Source organism: Nylanderia fulva, unplaced genomic scaffold, assembly GCF_048542155.1.
Source record: "Nylanderia fulva isolate GAGA-0341 unplaced genomic scaffold, ASM4854215v1 Scaffold126, whole genome shotgun sequence".
NCBI classification, from domain to species: Eukaryota; Metazoa; Arthropoda; class Insecta; order Hymenoptera; family Formicidae; genus Nylanderia; species Nylanderia fulva.
This window is the reverse complement of record NW_028189475.1, coordinates 96,711-113,150: the sequence shown is the minus strand read 5'-3', so window position 1 is coordinate 113,150 and position 16,440 is coordinate 96,711. Positions and strand designations below refer to the sequence as shown.

The window sequence follows — 16,440 nt, the reverse complement described above, 5'->3', positions numbered from 1 at the left end:
TTGGACACAGTTTCAATTGGAGCGCTGTCAAACATTTGAAGGATTGGATTAAATTAAACAAGAGCCTGATTAGATTAAACTTGCGAATCAAATTTTTAAAAGATTGTTTAAATCAGAATGTTACACCGTCTCATCTTATATTTCTTTCTCGTTATGTTAATAATTTATATCATTATAAGTCTGCATTGAAACACAAATTTATTATTAAACGTACTATTAAAGACATTTTAAGAAATGAAATTTATGATGCTCATAGACAGAGGCACAAAGTTAGATTAGATATTTATGAAATCGTTCGTTACATCATGATAGATCTCCCAGTGTGTTATTGCGATGGGTTTTTCGGTGAGCAAAGCAGATCATTACATTATTTTTATAATAAGGAGCGGGTTCGACTGGATGATAAATTTAGATGGCTCTTAGATAAACAAAATAAATTCAATAATAGAAATATTCGTCCTATCCAATATTATTACACATGTACGAAAGAATTTTCTTCAAGGCCATGTGAGTCAGGGCCGTCTCAGTCTCTCAGCGTTTCCTTGAACCCGACTTCCTTTGTTTCTTTAAATCCTGATGTTGCTGACAAAAGAGATAAATGGTTTTTAAATTTATCATCCGTATCGATACCGGTTGAAATTCGAGATTTGTTGCGGTTAGGAGAGAACTTCTGTCTGCCAGTATTTGACAAAGATAAAACCACCATAGAGTTGTTGAAGAATGTAGAACAAAATATTTTTAAACTCCCTGTGGAAAAACGATCTGCAGTCAGAAATAGAGCCTTTCCCATAATAAATAAATTCCATATTTCCATGTCTGAAAAAGCTCACACAAAAAATAGTTTTTGTAAGGCTTACAAATTGACGGGTAAATTCATCCAAGACAATCCCGATATTTTATTTATGAAGGCGGATAAAGGTAACATCACGGTTGCGATGAACAGAGATATGTACATGGACAAAATGTGTGATTTGCTGGCTGACCGGGATACTTATACTGTTGTTAAAAAAGATCCGACTAGGAACCTAATTAATCAATTACACGGAATTTTAATGAGATGGAAAATGAAGAATTACATTTCTTCAACAACATATAAATCCCTGAACTGCACGGACGGGGTTCTACCGAGAGCGTATGGTCTGCCGAAGGTGCATAAACCGAATTGCCCTTTACGTGTCATCGTGTCATCTAGGAATACACCTCTTTATTACTTGGCAAAATTTTTACATAAGATAATATATAAGGCAATTCCGAAACCTGATTCGGCTATTTCTGATAGTTTCCAATTAGTGAACAAATTAAATGGTTTATGTGTGGATAGTGATGTGAAGCTAGTTTCACTAGATGTTGCATCATTGTTCACCAATGTACCATTGGATATGGCTATTGATAGTTTAATTAACAGATGGGGGTATATTGAAAAAGAGTGTATTATTCCACGAGATGAATTTTTATTGGCAATTCGTTTTATTATGAATTCAACTTATTTTATGTTTAATAATGTATGTTATCAACAGACTTTTGGCACGCCTATGGGTTCCCCCCTCTCACCGATCATTGCGGATATCACGTTGCAAGATTTGGAGAGTAGAGCGATTGCTGCGATTCCAATGTCATTTCCATTTTATTTTAGATATGTTGACGATATCGCGTTGGCGGCCCCACCCTCCATGCTTAAAATTGTTTTAAACACTTTCAATTCTTTCCATCCTAGATTGCAGTTCACCATGGAGGAGGGGGTTGACAACCGATTGAATTTTTTAGACGTCACCATTATTATAAATAATGGGAGCATTGAGTTTGATTTGTTTCATAAGCCGACGTATTCAGGCAGATATTTAAATTTTGAATCGCAGCATCCTCTCTGTCATAAAAAAGGCACCATTATCAGCCTCATTGATAGAGTTTTTTGGCTATCTCATCCGAAATTCCATAAAGGTAACTTTGAGTCTATGATTGGAGTTCTTTTGTCTAATAATTATCCTCTCAATTTGATATTTCAAACATTACAAGCGCGGTTAAAAAAGTTGTTCTTCCGCTACAATAATAAGTTGCATAACAATAGAGCAAATATATGCAATGACAAGATCCTTACGCAGAAAAAAGTTTCGTACTTTAATATTCCGTATATTAATAATGTATCGAAGAGAATTGAGGACATTACACGTGATTTGGATGTCATTCCATCCTATACAGCAATTAACAGTCTCCGTAAATTCATTAAAGTACACAAGGATAAGTTACCAAGGGAACTCCATAACAATGTAGTTTATAAAATTGATTGTATGGATTGTGATGCGTCGTACGTAGGGCAGACGGGTAGATTGTTGAAAACTAGGATGAAAGAACATCGCAACAACATAAAAAGAAACGCGTCACAATTATCAGTCATATCGGAACATAGATTATTGAACCATGAATTTAATTGGGAGGATGTAAAAGTCTTAGACGAGGAGCCTTTTTTAGGTAAACGTTTGATATCCGAAATGATCCACATAAAACGGCAGAGGAATAGTTTAAATTTACATAGCGACACTGATAAATTAAACGAGAATTTTGATCTGTTAATAGAAAAATTTACCAAAATCTAGCTTTGTGATTATACATAGCCGGGTTTTTTTATTAGACCTTTGACATGAGTGCCGATAAGTTTAAATTGTTTTTATTTTTATTTTCATATTTTATTTTTATATTTTTATATTTGTTTTTTGCGTATATATGTATCGACTGTGTCGAGGTAGAATACCGCACAGTCGTTAGAGTGATGTGTCACGTGTAGCATCGTCTTCTCTCTGTTTTTACTGTCGGGGTGAGTGTACTTCCCGGTTTTTAATTTTTAATTTTTGTGGATTTTTCTACGTTTAATCTATACTATGTTGATTAGTGTTGGTAAGGGAGTCACTGCTCTGCTTCCTTCCTGACGATGGTCACCGTTAGGGAGACGCTCCGACGGCCGGACGGTTTGAATAGGGAGGAGAATGATAATTAATTTATTTGCGGATTGTATGTATATGAGTTTTATAATTTTCTGTTTGTACCGATTATCTTTTATTTTTGTTTCTTTGTATTTTGCAGCTACTGAAGAAGACCCGAAGTGGGTCGAAACGTTTAGAATTTAATAAATGAGTTTGATTTGAGATCTCATTTTAATTTATTAATTTTGTGCATGTCGTCCGCACAGGCTCCGATTGCCGTTGAGATTTTATTTTTATTGTAACACAATAATTCGAGCCGAGATTAACTGTTTTTATATTAATAATTATTATAATATTTAAGAAAATATTTCTTAATTATTAATTATTTATATATATAAATATATATAATATTTATTTTTTAATCAATATATAATTTAAATGTTTATTAAATTTAATAAACATTTAAATTATATATTGATTAAAAAATAAATGAGTTAGATAAATATGAAAAATTAGTTAATGAGATAGTAAATGTAATATTTATTTTTTAATCAATATATAATTTAAATGTTTATTAAATTTAATAATTAATTGATACTTATCCTTATGATAATCTCATTATTCTTTGTGACATGATCTCAACATGAGAAAATTTAATTCTATATTAACACAGATGTTACCGTCAATTTCATCAACTTTAAACTTTCCTGACTGAAATTTGAATGCGAGATGAATACGAGATAGAATCGTACACCGCGTAACGGTTAAAGAAGAAATTAGCAATTAATGCATAACTGTGACGTATCGTTTATGTCAATAACGTAATGAATCTATAATTGTTATATAAAATTGTTATGTAATTTTGGCGTTACTTTATTATATATGTATTTATGTATTATGGTTAATGTAAATGTGTATACTCTAAAAGTTTCGTAAATACTACGTAATTTTAATGACATAATTGTAACGTTATGTTAAATACGTAACGTTTATGTATTTTGGTTAATGTAAATGTATATACTCTAAAAGTTTCGTAAATACTACGTAATTTTAATGACATAATTGTAACGTTATGTTAAATACGTAACATTTATATATTTTGGTTAATGTAAATGTGTATATCCTAAAAGTTTCGTAAATGCTACATAATTCTAATAACTAATTGCAACGTTATATTAAATACGTAACATTATTTTGTTGACATCAATGTATACATTCTGTAAAAACTTTATTATAATCATTACATACAGTATAATAACAAAATTGCGATATTTTTTTTATTTAATGTGACATCGTAATTTCGTTATTATAATTATATATAATAGTTATATAATAAGGTTTTTACAGAATATATACATTGATATCAACAAAATAATATTAATGTTACATATTTAACGTAACGTTACAATTATGTCATTAAAATTACGTAGTATTTACGAAACTTTTAAAGTATACACATTTATATTAACCAAAATATTATAATTATATATAATAGTTATAATAAGGTTTTTACAGAATATATACATTGATATCAACAAAATAATATTAGTGATACATATTTAACATAACGTTACAATTATGTCATTAAAATTACGTAGTATTTACGAAACTTTTAGAGTATACACATTTATATTAACCAAAATACATAAATGTTACATAACAAAGTAACACCAAAATTGCATAACAAATTCATTACGTTATTGACATAAATGATACGTTATTGTTTTGTTTCGCCGATCTATAACATAACATATACATATATAGATTATTATGTAATTGTTTCGTAAATGATCCCTTCGTGTTTACTGGGTATCAGAGATGGCAAAATATCAATTAAATTTTTTATAATTGAACAAAGAATATGAACAGATTTAATTAAAATATTTTTAATTGACGATTAATTTTAGAAAGATTAATTAGATTTCGTTACAATGACGATTGATATAAGCTAGATTAATCGAAGATCGTTTAATTAACAATTAATATGATCGAAGTCAATTAAAGATTATTTAATTGACAATTGTAAATTAGCTTGTATTAATTGTTAATCGATCGTTCTCCGATTAATTTCGTTTATATCAATTGTCAATTATGTTGTCATTTATGTATTTTGGTTAATATAAATGTGTATACTCTAAAAGTTTCGTAAATACTACGTAATTTTAATGACATAATTGTAACGTTATGTTAAATATGTAACATTAATATTATTTTGTTGATATCAATGTATATATTCTGTAAAAACCTTATTATAACTATTATATATAATTATAACATTTTGGTTAATATAAATGTGTATACTCTAAAAGTTTCGTAAATACTACGTAATTTTAATGACATAATTGTAACGTTATGTTAAATATGTAACATTAATATTATTTTGTTGATATCAATGTATATATTCTTTAAAAACCTTATTATAACTATTATATATAATTATAATATTTTGGTTAATATAAATGTGTATACTCTAAAAGTTTCGTAAATACTACGTAATTTTAATGACATAATTGTAACGTTATGTTAAATATGTAACATTAATATTATTTTGTTGATATCAATGTATATATTCTTTAAAAACCTTATTATAACTATTATATAATTATAATAACGAAATTGCGATGTCACATTAAATAAAAAAAATATCGCAATTTTGTTATTATACTGTATGTAATGATTATAATAAAGTTTTGACAGAATGTATACATTGATGTCAACAAAATAATGTTACGTATTTAATATAACGTTACAATTAGTTATTAGAATTATGTAGCATTTACGAAACTTTTAGAGTATACACATTTATATTAACCAAAATACATAAACGTTACGTATTTAACATAATGTTACAATTATGTCATTAAAATTACGTAGTATTTACGAAACTTTTAGAGTATACACATTTACATTAATCAAAATACATAAATACATATATAATAAAGTAACGCCAAAATTACATAACAATTTTATGTAACAATTATAGATTCATTACGTTATTGACATAAACGATACGTCACAGTTATGCAATAATTGCTAGTTTCTTCTTTAACCGTTACGCGGTGTACGATTCTCTATCTATCTCGCATTCAAATTTCAGTCAGGAAAGTTTGAAGTTGATGAAATTGACGGTAACATCTGTGTTAATATAGAATTAAATTTTCTCATGTAAGATCATGTCACAAAGAATAATGAGATTATCATAATGACAATTGATATAAACGAAATTATCGGAGAACGATCGATTAAAAATTAATACAAGCTAATTTAATTAAAAGTTTTTTAATTAACGATTAATATGAGTTAATTTTAATTAAAAGTACTTTAATTGACGATTGAAAAAAACAGATTCAATCGAAGACAATTCAGTTGACAATTGATTTGAGCAGAAACAATTAAAAAATATTTAATTGACGATTAAATATATCAAATTTAATGCGAATCTCTTCCATTAATAATTGACTTAAGAAAATCGATATAATTTCTCTATTTCCATTAATTAACAATGTGTAACGATTAATACAATTTAAATTTTAATCGAAGATGTTTGATTGATGATATTAAAATGACTGAATTTAAATAATATATATCTTTTCCTTGGTTCTAGCAAAGTTATTGTACGTAATAGTTACAATATAAATAATAAATAATTTACGTTTTTTAAACCATATTTTTATTGAGAACATTTTCAATTCATTATACATTTTATTATATTTAATTTAATTATATTTAATGTTAATATATATTTCTCGAATTTTTTCTCATTTGTTCTAAAATAATAAATGTATAATATGTTATATTAAAATGTGTTGTACTTATATACAATATATATTATAATTCAAAATTATTAATCAATAAATATTGCAGGAAGTTTGGTAATACAACGAAGTGTAACCATACAGTTTCCTTCTGGAGAACATTTCTGCAATCAACTAGGTAACCATTTCACAATGTTTTTACATATTACATTCAATTAGTAGTAAACCTGTTAATGGAAGATTCTTGAGATAATTGGGAGACGATTTTGCTTCTAACTATATTAATATATAAATTTATAAACTATATAGTTTTTTTCAAAAATTTTGATTTTTCTCAATATTTTATATACAAAATTTTTGAAACAAGATCGACGAAAAATTAATATTTTATGAGATACTTACGTTCATGCAAAATAATGTGTTAAAGATGTAAAATACCCTGTTAAATATTCTCTTTGTTATCAGGAGACGCGGTAGTGTCTCCGGCCATGTTCAAACCCTAAAAGACCTTAAAAGACACTACAAGTCTCCTTATCCTGCACCATCAAAGTCCCTTTTTTGGGGGTGTAGAACAACTAAAATATAAAAAATTTTGAATTGCACGTAATATAACCTGAAAGGCGGCAACGCCACGAGTAATTTGAGCCAAGAAAAAATAAAATCGGTCAAGCCGTTCTGGAGATACAAGCGGTCAAAAAGTGACGTTTTTCATGAAAAATGAAGTAACGCCGTCTTCTTCTTCTTCTTCTTCTTCTTCTTCTTCTCTGGTCGCGTATAAATTTGTTATAAACTTTAACTTAACAATCCCTCAATTAAAAACACCCACACACCCAACAACACACAACAAACACACAAACACAACCAACAAACAAACAAAAAACACACCAAAACACAAATCTTTTGACTTTTTAAACATATTTCGTCTCTCTTAAACTTTAGTAACTCTATAACATCTTTAAAACTATTTCGCAATATCTAAAACTATTAGTCATATTAACCTATTTAATATTTTAAAAATATTTACACTCTTCATTCCAATATAACAAATTAGTATCTTTACACTATTTAGTCCTCTTTAACCCTATTTAGTCATTTCAACACTATTTTGTCATAATCAACCTCTATTGTCATTCTCACATATTTAGTATATTTCAACCTCTTTATTACTATCAACCATATTTCATTATATTCAACCTATTTCAACACATGTTTAGTCTTCTTTAAAACATACTTAATTCCATCTCACCACATTTCGTCACTCTTTAACTCTTTTGTCATCTTCACTCTTTTCGAAATCTATAACAATATTTATTTTTTCACCTCTTTTACCCTACTTTCGTCTATTTAACTTCTTTCACTCTCTTTAGTTCTCATCTCACCCTCTTTCATTCTTTCTCACCCTCTTTCGCCCTCTCTCATCCTCTTTCGACCTCTTTCACACTCTTTCGTCCTCTCTCACCCTCTTTCGTCCTCTTTCACCCTCTTTCGTTCTCTCTCACCCTCTTTCGACCTCTTTCGTCCTCTTTCACCCTCTTTCGTCCTCTCTCACCCTCTCTCACCTCTTTCACCCTCGTACGTCCTTTCTCACCCTCTTTCGTTCTCTTTCACCCTCTTTCGCCTATCTCGTCTTCTCTTACTCTCATTCGTCCTCTCTCACCCTATCTCCAAAAAATCATAAAAATGAAAAGGTCAAGCCATGTTCAAAAGAAGATCCTCAAAAATTTAAACCTAGTCTGTACAATGAAAAATAATTACTCGTAATTCCAGAGTTCCAATTTGTTAATATCGAATAATGTATTTGTTTCAAGTAATGGCAGTAGAGTCAAATACATACCTACGTATATGCAGTTTTTGCTGTTAATTGTACTTGAACGAAAAAAATAATTAAATGATTTAAATATAGCACATTTTAAATCAAGAAACTTATATAATCGAACTCCGTTTAGGAAAAGGTAGAGCATTTCATTTGCCTCTGCCTTTACAAGAAACATTGGATAAGGTATGTCCTCCGGAAGATCCTATAAATTTGAATCACGAGTTACACATTCTCGTTCGAGGTATACCCAAGAAATCTAAAGTGGTTTGAGAAAATTTGGTAGATATTAATAAAATGTATAAGGCTTTACAATGGTTGAAAGAAAATAATCCTCATTACTCAAAAATTCGTCTTCCAGCGTCATCTGATGATCTATTAAAGGAAAAGTTGCAGGAAACAGAATATAGGATTGTCGATGAGGAAAGCGACAATGACAAAATAAATGAGGTGGTTGAGGAATTACCAGCATTGAATTTGTACAATGTACAGCAAAACAAAAATAATAATGATCAAACCGTTTTAAAATGTACGGCTTTTCTCACACAAATCACTGAACATTCGGATATTAACGATAAGTATACAATATACCCAATACACGCGAAAAAAATCGATAACGAATCTGCATTGATGCTTTATCAAATGGTGAAAATTGAAGATTTTCCAATGGATAATCGTTATAAATATCTGGATGTCATGTGTTTCCCTGATTTATATCCTGATGGTGTCAATGGACAACGAGAAAATAGAAACTTTGCATTGCCGGAATATTTATTTATTAGAACACGATTGATGTCGAAACATAGTAGATTCAGGTTGAATCTGCAGTATCTGTTCTTCCTTCTCAATGATGCTAACTACCGACAGTTGAAAAGTGGTATCTATTATACGATGATGGTTACTAACCCACGAGAGAGATACACTGCTGGTAGATACTTGAACGAATTGAAAGGTTACCAATTAGAATCGAATTTAATGAGTATTTTTGCAAAATTGAGAAATACGGATCAATTTTGGCGACAACCGTCCAATAATGTAAAATGCATGACTTTGCATTACGGTCCAGCGACGTGGTTTTTGACTTTGAGTCCTAGTGAATGGAAATGGTCCGATTTGGGTGAATATTTACGAGATATGAATCCCGATAAAGAGAAGTTAGGCATCAGCGAACTAATCGCATACGATCCTGTAAGTACTTCTAGATTCATGTGCATAAAATTCAAAGCCATGATTGATTTTATTTGTTCGTCCGATAATTCAATAGGAAAGGTTATTCATTACTTCTGGCGACTGGAATATCAACGTAGAAGTATCCAGCACATGCATTGTATGATTTGGATAAAAGATGCTCCAGTATTAGGAAAATCGCCGGATGAAGAAGCTGCTACGTTTATTCAAAAATACGTAACGTGTGAAATTCCAGATGAAAATGTTTCGCCAACGTTGTACGATACGGTAATAAGTGATCAGAATCATAAACATAACTCGTATTGCATGCGTACGAAAAAAACGGAAACTAATATATACAGAAAGTGTCGGTTCGATTTTCCTCGGCCAGTTACTGAGAATTTCGTTTTAAGAGACGTTATCACTTTGATAGTCGGTAGAAAAAATTTACGCAGTAAGAGCAGATTGTACGATCTTCCTCGCAAGAAGTCGGAAAGGTTTATAAATGATTATAATCCGTCTATCAAATTAGCCTGGAAGGGAAATATGGACATACAATTTATTAGAGAAAAATCAGAGTTTTTAAACTCATATTTAACAAAATACACGACAAAGTCGGAAAAATGCAATACAGACTTTAAAGTGATAGATTCGAATAAGTCCTTGGCATCGAAACTGTGGAATTTTGCAATGCGTTCATTAAATAACAGAGAATGCGGTGCTTTAGAAACTGCGGATACACTATTAGGGAATCCCTTGTACGGTACGGATAATGATACCGTGGTCAAATGGATCGATGTTAATGAGGTGAGAAATAGAAAAGTTAAAACATTTAATAAAATTTAAGCTCTTGATGAAAATTCTACGAATATTTACTGTTCGTCACTCATCGATGATTACTATCCAAATAGACCTCAGGAATTAGAATCATTGAATTTGTACGATTTTGCCAGATTCTGGGAAATTACGAAACAGATGTCAAATAATTACGAAGTCAAGTGTTACAAACTGGCATCGGGTTTATTTTTAAAAAAACGAAAAAAGGGTTATTTAATTAACCATTATCGATTTAATATAAAAACTGAGCCCGAAAAATACTTTTACTCGCTGCTTCTTCTGTTCAAACCATGGAGAGATTTGAGTGAACTCAAAGGTACATTCGAGACTTACACGGATGCCTTTAAGAATTCAGAGTCTGTTTTAACGAAGGCAATGAAATATCACGAAAGGCTCGAAGAAATACAGAAAGCTTTTGAGAACGTTGCTGAATTAATCGAGAAGCGCGAAAATGATCTGAAAACAGCAGACAGAGACAAATCCGATGACGATGAACTGGATTGTAATCCGATAGAAGCTGACGACGCGATGAAAGATCTGGAAGATTTTGATAAGATTGACGACCCGATTGATTTATCGCAAATGATGTCGCAATTGAACGAAGACCAGAAAAGAGTCTTTGATGGAGTATGCCAAGTTTTACAAGATAAGAATCAGATTCTGCGACTGTACGTAAGTGGCGAGGGTGGTACAGGGAAAAGTTTTCTAATTGAAACGATTAAACATTGGATCAGAATAAATTTGGAAAAAACGACTGCCATATCTGCTCCCACGGGTATCGCAGCATTCAATATCAATGGCTTGACAATCCATAGAATGTTTCAACTACCGGTTAGTCATGAATCTACACCAAAATATACGCAATTGTCAGACATGGTCTTGAAAACTTTGAGAGACAAATTAAAGAATGTCGAATTATTTATAATCGAAGGAATTACATGTAACAATGCAATGATGGATTTAGGAACGACTGTATTCAGTGATGGTCAAGCCTATGTAGGTTTGTCACGAGTAAGTAAATTGGAAGGCCTACATTTGATAAATTTCAATCCAGCATCAGTTAAAGCAAACTCGAGAGCCATTGTAGAATATAATCGACTGAGATCTATATTCAAATCTGAACTGCCACAAATCAATCCGTCCGAGAAAAAAGTTGTGAAAATGTACGATCGTCGATGGGATATCCCTAATATCATTGATGATATGCAGAATTATGATTGTGAGGAACCAGAAAGTATAGTTACGTGGAAAATATATGGCCTTTGCAATAACGATGCTGTTTCGTGTTACGCTAATGTAATATTACAATGTGCGTTTCATTGCGTACGTATTAGGCAACAAATACTGAAAAATAAAGCATCGAATGCATTGATTGATGCTATCTGCGCGTATGGTGAACGTAAATATTGCAACATTCAAGCGGTTAGAAGATCTGTCGGAAAACGCTTCGAAGAACGAACACAACAAGATGTTTCGGAATTTTTTACGGCTCTAATGTCGACGTATTCCGACATCAATGATGTATTAGAACTCGAATTAAAGCACGTAACATGTTGCTCGAATGTCAAATGTAATTACAATGTAACTAAGCTGAAAAGCAGTAGATTGTTAATATTACCTATACATTCGACATTAAAAAGAAAAAAAGGTGTCACTCTACAAAGTTTGATTAATGTAGAATTTTCTAAATGGGAAACGATAAACGGCAATTGTAACGAATGTAAGGGTACCGTGTTGAAAAAGAAAACCGTAATCGAATCAACTTTATCCGTCGTAGTAATACAGCTCAATTTATATACTTTTGTAAACGGTGCTTCTAAAAAAATTATCAACAATCGGATTACCGCCGTGCCGACGAGTAATATCACGATTAATAAAAAAAAGTTAATAAGCGCTATATTTCACGAAGGTGAAGAAATGAATCGTGGTCACTACACGTGTATGTTGAGAGCTGACACAAAATCGGAATGGTATTACTCTAATGATATGGAAGTGTTCAAGAAAAAATGGCCCAAAGGAGCACAAGGGGCATACATATTGTTCTTAGAACAGATTAAATAATGGCGCTGTATAAAGGCTGTTGTAAACGCTACATTAAAACATCAACTGTTCTAGCGCTGTATAAAAGTTGCCGTAAGCGCCAAAATAAAATATCGGCTGCTCTGGCGCTTTATAAAAGCTGCTGTAAGCGCTGCATTAAAACGAGTGCAATAAGTTTCTAATTTGACCTAGGCTTTATGACATTTCAAAAAGCATCATCAAGAAAAAAATTATCAGACAGAAATATGTATGTCGTGTTAAAATCGGAGAGACGAAGAAAAATATATGGTTGCGTTCTCACGAGAATGGGCGATGGAGGGGCCCATTCTTTATTTTCAATATTCATACAAGAATATAAATTCATTCTGTTGCAATTGAAATAAATGTGCAATGTATCGTTAAAAGTTATTACAATTATACAAACATTTACATATATGATTAAATAAAATATATATGTATACTATAATATAATTATATATTTTATATATGTACATATATACCATATATTTCAATTATTTTGAACTGTATTGCATAAATTGTTACTTATACAAAGTTATGTGATAAGAATCGAAAATACATATATTTGTGATACTTGAATTACTAGAAAGCTGCTCTATATATCTGTACTTTAAAAAGTAAGTGATATCCTAAAAAAATCATAAAAATGAAAAGGTCAGGCCATGTTCAAAAGAAGGTACTCAAAAATTTAAACGATCTAATAATAAATTATCACGAAAATTAACTGATATGTTATTCAAGGTGTCAGTTCAAAGTGAACATACGTAAAGTGTACAGGGTTTTTCCGGAAAGTAATGCGTCGCATTTTTTTGTGACGCGACTATACATCGCAGAGCGATGGGACCGGTTGGGGAGGAAGGGGGGTACCCTTAGCTTTCCAACGGTAGGTCGCTCAATTGTTTCCATGCGCTTGGAGGGTTAGGACGGCTTATTCTGTGAACCTCTGCTTAGTGGTCGCGTCGAACTTGTGATGGAGAGAACGATAGAGCAACGCTATGCGATAAAGTTTTGCGTGAAGCTGGACAAGACGCCGCTGGAAACTTTTGAAATGCTCAAGAAAGTTTGGCCCCGGCGGACTTTTTTTTATTTCCTCGGCTGAAAAGGGAGCTCAAAGGACAACAGCTCGAGTCGGTTGACAACGTACAAGCTACTTCGACGGCCTCCCTGAACAGCATCCCAGTCAAGGAGTTCCAGAAATCTTATGACGCATGGAAATCGCGTTGGCAAAAATGTATTGACGCAGAAGGGTATACTTCGAACAATTTTAAGTTGTTTTACCTATGCGATCAATAAATTCTTTTTTAAAAAAATGCGACGCATTACTTTCCGGACAAACCCTGTATATTATCTAAATTTAGTAATAATATATTACCATGAAAAGTAACTGTGATATTTTATTCAAGGTGCAAGTTCACATTGAATATACATACATATAAGTAAAACTGATTACAATTTGATTCTAGAAAATAAGTGCGATATGTTATTCTTAGTGCACAAAATATAATAGTCGTTTATAGAGATTTGATTTGAAATTCATACTAGCCCGTACAATGAAAAATAATTGCTCGTAATTCCAGAGTACCAATTTGTTAATGACTCAGAAAAATAACATGGCGGCCTGCTCTCAAAAAACTTTCGATGGGTAGAATAAATAATTGAAATAAGAGTTGTGAAAATTGTATAAATTAAAAACCTCCAATCTTTCTTTAGTAAAATTACGAATTTTTGTATCAACTTCCGATTTGTGTTATACCGTATTTTCAGGGAGTAAGTTATTGATCAGAAAACTTTGCCTTGTTGCTCGAAACGGGTGTATATTAAGTAAAATTTATAAATGTACAGTTCTCAGGTCAACTACAATAAAGCTATACGCTTAAAAAGTTTACTGATTATTTGTCGTAATATACAATAAAAAATTACATATTAATTATTCAAGATACAAGTGAGAAATAAATATCATTAAAATATACAAAAAAAATTTATCAATTTGACTCTGAAAAGTAAGTGACATGGTTCTCAAAGTGCAAGTCATTTGACTTACAATTTTCTTCAGAAACACAGAAGAAAAAGGTATTTGTATATAGTTTTGTATATTCACTTCGTTGTGTGTGTAGAGCTTTTAAAAATACGTTGAATCCTTATTCTAATCTAATCTTCTTCTAATGTAATACTTTTCGTATTTCAAATGTTGTAGTAATTATTCTGTAAGAGCTTCGACATTATTTCTAAATAAACATCGAGAAACATCATAGTTTTTTGAGAGCAGGCCGCCATGTTATTTTTCTGAGTCATTAACAAATTGGTACTCTGGAATTACGAGCAATTATTTTTCATTGTACGGGCTAGTATGAATTTCAAATCAAATCTCTATAAACGACTATTATATATTGTGCACTAAGAATAACATATCGCACTTATTTTCTAGAATCAAATTGTAATCAGTTTTACTTATATGTATGTATATTCAATGTGAACTTGCACCTTGAATAAAATATCACAGTTACTTTTCATGGTAATATATTATTACTAAATTTAGATAATATACACTTTACGTATGTTCACTTTGAACTGACACCTTGAATAACATATCAGTTACTTTTCGTGATAATTTATTATTAGATCGTTTAAATTTTTGAGTACCTTCTTTTGAACATGGCCTGACCTTTTCATTTTTATGATTTTTTTAGGATATCACTTACTTTTTAAAGTACAGATATATAGAGCAGCTTTCTAGTAATTCAAGTATCACAAATATATGTATTTTCGATTCTTATCACATAACTTTGTATAAGTAACAATTTATGCAATACAGTTCAAAATAATTGAAATATATGGTATATATGTACATATATAAAATATATAATTATATTATAGTATACATATATATTTTATTTAATCATATATGTAAATGTTTGTATAATTGTAATAACTTTTAACGATACATTGCACATTTATTTCAATTGCAACAGAATGAATTTATATTCTTGTATGAATATTGAAAATAAAGAATGGGCCCCTCCATCGCCCATTCTCGTGAGAACGCAACCATATATTTTTCTTCGTCTCTCCGATTTTAACACGACATACATATTTCTGTCTGATAATTTTTTTCTTGATGATGCTTTTTGAAATGTCATAAAGCCTAGGTCAAATTAGAAACTTATTGCACTCGTTTTAATGCAGCGCTTACAGCAGCTTTTATAAAGCGCCAGAGCAGCCGATATTTTATTTTGGCGCTTACGGCAACTTTTATACAGCGCTAGAACAGTTGATGTTTTAATGTAGCGTTTACAACAGCCTTTATACAGCGCCATTATTTAATCTGTTCTAAGAACAATATGTATGCCCCTTGTGCTCCTTTGGGCCATTTTTTCTTGAACACTTCCATATCATTAGAGTAATACCATTCCGATTTTGTGTTAGCTCTCAACATACACGTGTAGTGACCACGATTCATTTCTTCACCTTCGTGAAATATAGCGCTTATTAACTTTTTTTTATTAATCGTGATATTACTCGTCGGCACGGCGGTAATCCGATTGTTGATAATTTTTTTAGAAGCACCGTTTACAAAAGTATATAAATTGAGCTGTATTACTACGACGGATAAAGTTGATTCGATTACGGTTTTCTTTTTCAACACGGTGCCCTTACATTCGTTACAATTGCCGTTTATCGTTTCCCATTTAGAAAATTCTACATTAATCAAACTTTGTAGAGTGACACCTTTTTTCCTTTTTAATGTCGAATGTATAGGTAATATTAACAAACTACTGCTTTTCAGCTTAGTTACATTGTAATTACATTTGACATTCGAGCAACATGTTACGTGCTTTAATTCGAGTTTTAATGCATCATTGATGTCGGAATACGTCGACATTAGAGCCGTAAAAAA

At 31.0% G+C, this 16,440-nt stretch overlaps 1 long non-coding RNA gene across 1 annotated transcript; it reads left to right on the top strand.

Moving 5' to 3' along the window:
* The first annotated feature begins 403 nt into the window (after positions 1-403).
* Positions 404-2,088, top strand: LOC146724549 (uncharacterized). The gene is made up of 2 exons (XR_014924016.1): positions 404-1,148; positions 1,518-2,088. It is a non-coding gene; the product is annotated as an uncharacterized LOC146724549 (long non-coding RNA).
* Positions 2,089-16,440: the final 14,352 nt, after the last annotated feature.